Source organism: Ictidomys tridecemlineatus, chromosome 2 (assembly GCF_052094955.1).
Source record: "Ictidomys tridecemlineatus isolate mIctTri1 chromosome 2, mIctTri1.hap1, whole genome shotgun sequence".
Lineage (NCBI taxonomy): Eukaryota > Metazoa > Chordata > Mammalia > Rodentia > Sciuridae > Ictidomys > Ictidomys tridecemlineatus.
The window spans coordinates 224,882,563-224,890,030 of record NC_135478.1 but is presented as its reverse complement, the minus strand read 5'-3'; the positions used below and the strand labels follow the sequence as shown (position 1 = coordinate 224,890,030).

General features: G+C 45.3%; 1 long non-coding RNA gene across 1 annotated transcript; it reads right to left on the bottom strand.

Annotated features, from left to right (window-relative positions):
• Positions 1-2,628: 2,628 nt before the first annotated feature.
• Positions 2,629-7,406, bottom strand: LOC144375495 (uncharacterized). The gene is made up of 2 exons (XR_013435491.1): positions 6,702-7,406; positions 2,629-5,287 (listed from the first exon to the last, which is right to left on the bottom strand). It is a non-coding gene; the product is annotated as an uncharacterized LOC144375495 (long non-coding RNA).
• Between the last annotated feature and the right edge of the window lie 62 nt (positions 7,407-7,468).

Sequence of the window (7,468 nt, the reverse complement as noted above, 5' to 3'; positions counted from 1 at the left end):
CCAATCCTTTGTATTAGTTAGGATAAGCTAAGTTTAGATGTACTAACAAGCTACCCCCAAATCATGGGACTTTAAAAAGCAAAGGTTTGCTTCTTGCTACTACATGGGCATCAAGCATTGGCTGGGATTCTATTCAACATCTCTTCCCTCCAAGATGCAAGCCAAACACAGTAGCAGCCACCTTCGTGAATATTGCTGGTCATCCTAGTAGAAGAAAGAAATCTGTGGAGGCTTCTAGCCTATAACTAAGTGATCAGCCCAGAAATGATGTATCTCCATGCACAACTTCTTGTCTACGACCCAACCCAATAAGAAGGGGCCAGGAAAGGCAATCCAGCCATGTTCTCCAAGGGAAGTCAATTGGAAATATTTGATACGCAGCAATGACTACCACAACTTTTTGAAAGACCTAAGCCTGAATCTTTAGAATGTTATGGCTGTTCACACAGCCAGGAAAGCTCAGGCATAAGGAAACAGCTGGAAAAAAACAGACATAGCCAAACTTCTGCACCTGCCTCAGAATAGGAAGCACCCTTAGGGACTCCTGGGTCAGTAGCCCTCATATCTATGCAGTCTGATCCACTTGCTTTCCCTCCTCTCCGATCCCTGAGTTGAAATGCAGGCTCAAGTTCACCAACCTTCCCAGGTACCTTCTGAGTAAGCTGCAGGTATTCAGTGATCCCCCACACCCTGACATTTTTCCATGAATATAAACAGAAAGACAGAGTAAGGGTGATGGTGATGTTAGAGCAGAGGAAAGTGATGAATTCTCGGGACCATAGTTTATCACATCACACAGAGCAGTCGGTTAATACTTGTACTATGTCAATATGCTCTGTAAACCCACCCTGTTATAGGCATTGCAGAAGTCAAGAGAATTGAGACAGTCTCTGCTGTCTAGGAGGAGAGTTAGGCCACCATCTATTACTTTGCATTGTCCCTGTGACAAATGAACAGTGACAACATTAAAAAATGTTAAAGTTTGGAAAAGACAGAGTTTTCCCAAGGCTTAAATGGAATGGGAAAACTTCACTGGAAGAATCAGAGCTTGCATTGGTCTGGGAAATGGGAGGACTTTAGGCTGGAAGTGGGAGGGTATGAGGAAAGGCACAGGAGTGGAAATTTGTTGTGCCTACTTATGACATGTGTAGTGACAGACTGAGCCATGGTAAGACACAGGGAAGGGCATGGAAGGCCTTAGATATTAATTAAAGGGAGTCTGTCTTTATTCTTTCCACAAAGAGAGGCCCAAAGACCAGCAACCGGAAACGCTTTGCAATAGATCCCTGTCGAGTGGAGGCCAGGGCAAGTCATTGTTTCCCACACACGGCAGTGCCTCAGAGCCTCACCAGCACCCTTACCCACCCTATAAGGAAGTTGTTCCAAACAGACCTTCTTTGTAAAAAAAGAAAATACAATAAAATAATCCCTTGACACTCAGCCCTCAGGACCCATGCCTACAGAACTGGGTTCAGTAGAGCTGGATGGGATCCAGAAATCCATGCACTTACAAGCTGACCCAGAGACACTAATGGAGCTCCTCTGAGAACTAGGTTAGGTAATTCCTACCTAAAAATGGTCCTGGTACATCTAACACAGCATGGCAAAAGGTGAATATTTTTTAAATCCCACTCCTAAAAATTATTCATACTCTGATGCTTTGCTTCTGTGGCAGGTCTGCTCTTCTTCCACTCAGACTCCAGGCCTGGGGCTGTCCTGCGCTCCTCCTCACAGGAGCAATCCATCCCTTAGTTACTATCTCTCATTGCACATCCTTCTGCTCCTTCCTGTCTGTTCTCACTGCTGCGACATTTAGTCAATCCTTTCTTCATCTCCTGCTTGGACTCATAGCAGTCTTCTTACTACTGATCTTCTACCCTTCCTGCATATTCTCTGCTGCACTCAGGCAAGTCTACCCATCAACAAGGTAAGAGGGTTAAGCCCTGCTCAACCAGCGATCAACTCCAGCACCTTGGCCTGAATGAAGTCCAGAGCCTTAGCATTTGAGCTTGTCATAATATGGCTCAGCCAATGCCATAACCTAGTGTTGAATGTCCCCCAAAGGCCCTTAGTTAAAGTCTAGATCCCCAGAGTAGCACTACTGGGAGGGCTGGGGACCAGTGAGAGGTCCTTGGGAGTGTGACCTCAAAGTGGATGTAGGCCCCAGCCCCTCCTTGCTCTCTGACTTCCTGGCCACGACATGAGTGCTTTGCTCCTCATGCACTCCCTGCTATTGCCACCTGGCACCAGCCTAAAGGCAATAAGTCCTCTCAATCATGGACAGGAACCTCTAAAACCATGAGGCAAAATAAACCTTTATACATTAAATTACCTAAGCCATGTTTGATACAGTGACAGAGAGTTGACTAACACGGCCTAGGTTCCTGTGTTATTCAAAGTCTTAGCCAAACTGGACCACTCTACTTCTCCTAAAATGCTGTACCTTCCTGAGTCAATTTTCTTCTAGGTTTTCACCAAGTTCATACCTCTACACAACCATCTGGTCTGAAATGCTCTCTGCCCATTAAAATTCTGCCCATCCTGCAAAATTAAGTTCAAATTTTAGCTATTCTATAAAGTCTAACCTGTTTTTTTTTTTTAAAGAGAGAGTGAGAGAGGAGAGAGAGAGAATTTTTAATATTTATTTTTTAGTTCTCGGCGGACACAACATCTTTGTTGGTATGTGGTACTGAGGATCGAACCCGGGCCGCACACATGCCAGGCGAGCGCGCTACCGCTTGAGCCACATCCCCAGCCCTAACCTGTTTTAAAAAGAAAGATAAATATATACATGTATATTTAAATATATATTTTCTTATTAGTTGTGTGCTATGCAGTTGACTGATATTGGGGAGTATAAAGATGAGCAAGTTATGATCCTTGTCCAAGGGCAATACCTAGCCCAAAGGGCCAGAGTAGTGATGGGGACATGAATTGGAAAAGACCTGTGAAATTGAAAGGTTTCTCACACCCACAGCTCTTTGAGAGAAAGTGATCCTCAGCAATTCTCTCTACATAAAATTGCTTACAGTTTTCACCAAGCACAGAGAGTTAGCCTGACCCTGCATTCTGGTCTCCACCCCTATGGGGGTCTTGACTTTCTCCCCTGTGCTAAAAGGGGCAGCCTCTATTGGACAGTAAGAACCAACTTAATCAGATCCTTCCCTGGGGAAGAATTCCTTCCAGGGACTCACAGAGCCTTGTAAACCCAGGCAGCACCTGCCTCACTGCTCAAATCCTCTAGGAGGCAGGGACAGGTCCATTGCAGATGCACGGGGACCCTGTGAGCCACATCACCATGGAGCTAACACCACAGTCTTCTTAAACAGGAGTAAGCCCCATTCTCCAAGGTCATCTGGGTGTAGATCCTAAGGACAGAGTGTAAGGGACTGGCAAGCACATGGTGGTCATGAGAATATAAGCAAATAATCATGCAGAGTGACCAGCACCTAGGCCACAGTGAGAGAGGAGGCACTGGTCTTCACTCAGGTCCAGTATTAAAGTAAGTTAGTTCTGACTGGGGTTGTGGCTCAGTGGGAGAACACTCGTCTAGCACATGAGAGGTACTGGGTGCACTGAGTTCAATCCTTAGAATCACATAAAAATAAATTTTTTTAAAAAAAGGTATTAATCGACAAATGCATGAAAAAATGTTCATCATCACTAGCAATTAGAGAAATGCAAATCAAAACCACTCTAAGATTTCATCTCACTCCAGTCAGAATTGAAGCCAGATTTAAAGTTAGGTAGTCAGTGTAGTTAGGTAAATCAGGTCTAATATCGAGTAAGATCTAAAACGGAGGCCATGTAGAGAATGAATTCCGGAAACGCAGGACAACTCATGGAATGTTAATGAAGTCCAGGAAAAAGCCCAAGGCCAGAGTCATCCCAAAGAAGTGTTAATGAACAGCCCCCTGCAAACTTAAAGATAGTCCATCCCAAAGAAGTGTTAATGAACAGCCCCCAGCAAACTTGAAGGTGCTGACTCAGAAGCCCTTCCTGACCAGATTACTTCTTTGGTCCACCTGTGTCCCACCCCTTGGGCCTTCCCACCTACATTCCATCACTGAAAGAAACTATAAAATGGAGAGACAACCACACTTCTACAGATTCCATCACTTGGGTCCCCTTCTTCCTCCGGGGAAGTCTTTTCTGCTGTCCTTTAATAAACTTCTAATTTCTACTCTGACCTTGCCTCGGTGTGCTTCTCTGGTGTTATTCTTCAACACTGGGGAAGCAAGGACTCGTCACCGGTCAACAGCAGTAACAGAATGGCATCTATTAAGCATACAACAATAAGTGTTGTTGAGGATGTGGGGGGAAAGGTACTCATACACTGCTGGTGGGACTGCAAATTGGTGCAGCCAATATGGAAAGCAGTATGAAGATTTCTTAGAAAATTGGGAATGGAACCACCATTTGACCCAGCTGTCCCTCTCCTCAATCTATACCCAAAAGACTTAAAAACAGCATACTACAGGGACACAGCCACATCAATGTTTACAGCAGCCCAATTCACAATAGCTAGATTGTGGAGCCAATCTAGATGCTCTTCAATAGATGAATAGATTTTTTAAAATGTGGCATATATACACAATGGAATATTACTCAGCAATAAAAGAGAATAAAACAATGGCATCTGCAAGAAAATGGAGTTAGAGAAGATAATGTTAAGTGAAGTTAGCCAATCCCCAAAAAACAAAGGCTGAATGTTTTCTTTGATATAAGGAGGCTGTTTCATAGTGGGATAGGGAAAGTGAGCATGGGAGGAATAGAGGAAACCTAGATAGGGCAGAGGAGTTGGAAGGGAAGGGAGGGGAGGGGGCATGGGGTTATAAATGATGGTGGAATATGATGATCATTATTATCCAAAGTAAATGTATAAAGACATGAATTGGTGTGGATATACTTTGTATACACCTAGAGATGTGAAAAATTGTGCTTATATGTGTAATAAGAATTGTAATGCATTCCACTGTCATATATAAATAAAAATAAAAAGGTATTGTGTCCATCTACAACTAAAAAAAAAAAAGTTAATGATGAAAGAGATTAGACTTGGTGATGTTTCTAGAATGATCTGTTCCAGTCTCCTCACCTTACACATGACACAGGGAGAGCCCTGGGAGGCTGGATGACTTGCTCAAGAACTTCAATCAGTTAATGGTGTTGAAAAACCAGCCTCTACCTCAGAGCAAATCCTGTCCAAGGAAGAGGCACGACCTTTGTCCTTGGAAAGACCCACGGAGCACTCCTAGGCACATATCCACACTGCTGAGTTGTTTATCTACAAATAACAGGAGAGATCTGCTGTGCCAGCTGTCCCTGACTCAGTCAGGTTAGGTGGGGACCCACAACAACCCCCTAGCAGCCACCAATCAGCATGAGACAGGGAAATACCTGGGATGCCAGATGACCCTCCCAGTAGTTTATGGTGGTCGAAAACATGTTGGGAAACCATGTAGTTCAGCACATACTCCCCTCGTGGCCTAAACCAATCAGTTCATACTAATCCCCCTCTTTTACTAGCCAATCACCCCTACCCAACTTGTTCCCGCCAGTGACTGTGCTAATCATGTTTTAGAGTCGTTTTATGATTTTCCCGCGGTGTTTGATGATATGCTAAGAGATGCTATGATGTATGTGAAGTTTCTGCCTTCCTCAAAGAGTGTATAAAACTGCTGCAAACCCTGGGCTCTGGGCCTCTCAGTGTCACCAGTTGCTGTGTGCGCGCAGCGGGGACCAAGCTAGCTTGCAATCAACACCTCTTTGCTGCTTACATTGATCTTGGTCTCTGGTGGCCTTTTGGTGGCCAAATTCGAGCATAACAGTGTAAACTTCAGGTCTGTATCCCAGGTCTCCATCCACCAGGATAAATAAGGCTTGGGTGTATCATAAAGTTCCTGCTGGCTTTTTCCATTTTAAATTCAGGACCTTATGGTGAGGCTTCAGGATGCCTCCCTTGCAATAACTATTACAGTTGTGTTGTCAGGGTTTTCCTTAATATTTTCCCCCCAAATGATAAGGTTTCAGTTCCAAATATGGGTCCAGCCCTGGCAAAGGAGATGTGTTCATTGGGAGGGGAAGGAATAGATGGAAGAGGAACTCAAAATAACAGTAAAAGGATTTGTGGGGGGAGGCTGGGAATATGGCTCAGTGGCAGAGTGCTTGCCTAGCATGTGTGAAGCACTGGGTTCAATCCTCAGCACTAAATAAAAATACATAAATAAAAGTATTGTGTCCATCTACAACTAAAAAAAATATTTAAAAAAATAAAAATAAAATTTTAAAAGGGATTGGGGTCAGATTCCAGAGCATTTGCCTAAGTGCCTGGGGGTAGCAGGTTGACTTTAACTTTCAAGGATTTACTCAAAAGGCAGGGCTCCAGGCAGGAAATCCCTACACTTAGGGACAACCCCCTGGACCTGCGAGGCCTCAGGAAACCCCTGCATTAGCAAGGGAGAAAGGAAAGTCAGGCCTCCCCTAACAGCAAGGACTTCCCCCAGGACAGTTCCCTGGCCAATTCCATATTTATACACAAATAATGAATCTGGGATAAGATCCTCTCTTGCTGGCCCGGTGGGGTTCAGGCCAAAGAGACAGGATAAGTATTGAGATCCCAGCTGCTGGACCACATGGTGAGCAGGTTCCTCCCTGGGGAAGTCCCCTGAGCACAAGCAATTCTGAAAGACAATACGTACATCCAGGCCATTATGCGGAGGCCTCACACCGCATTCCTTCCATCCGCTGCTCACCTTTACTGCTTAAGGAGTTTTCTCCCCCTGATAAAAATACATATTCTTTTAATTACAAAATAGAAACAAGAGTTGAAAAAAGTTAGATATATATGGCCTGTTGTCTCAATAATAAAGAAAAAATGTTTAGACTATGTTAATGTACACGCTTCCCAACCTGTTATGTAGAAACTATCATGCATGTGACATATAAACATTACATGCATGCATGTGTGTACATCCCATCAACAGGGTGCACTGTATATGCCCAAGCTACTGTACACACGTTTTAAGACAAAATCGAATCATTCTGTACAGACTTCTCGATACATCATGAACGTCTTTCCATACCAAGTCCTTCGCCAAAATAATTTTAAATGGTGGCGTTCCACTAAAGACATTTCCTATAATAAACATTATAGGAAGCCCCACGTGGCTGCCCACCGGGAAGTACCCAAGCCATCTCCCCGCGGCTGGAAGTACGTGTCGCCTTTCAGAGCAAAGACAGACGGGAGCTACCGCTGTGCACCACACAAAGCCACGTCCCCGCGGCTCCCGCAGCAGCGCGAGTCCCCGGGCGATCGGGCCGCGGGCACCGGGGAGGCGCGGGGCCGAGGGAGGCCCTGGGCGGCCTCAGCTCGCGCCGGCCGGGCCCGCGCGGTGCCTCGAGCCGGGACGGGACTTTTAGCAACGAGCCCCTCGGGCCGGGCCGCGGGCGTGACCCAGCGCGCGCC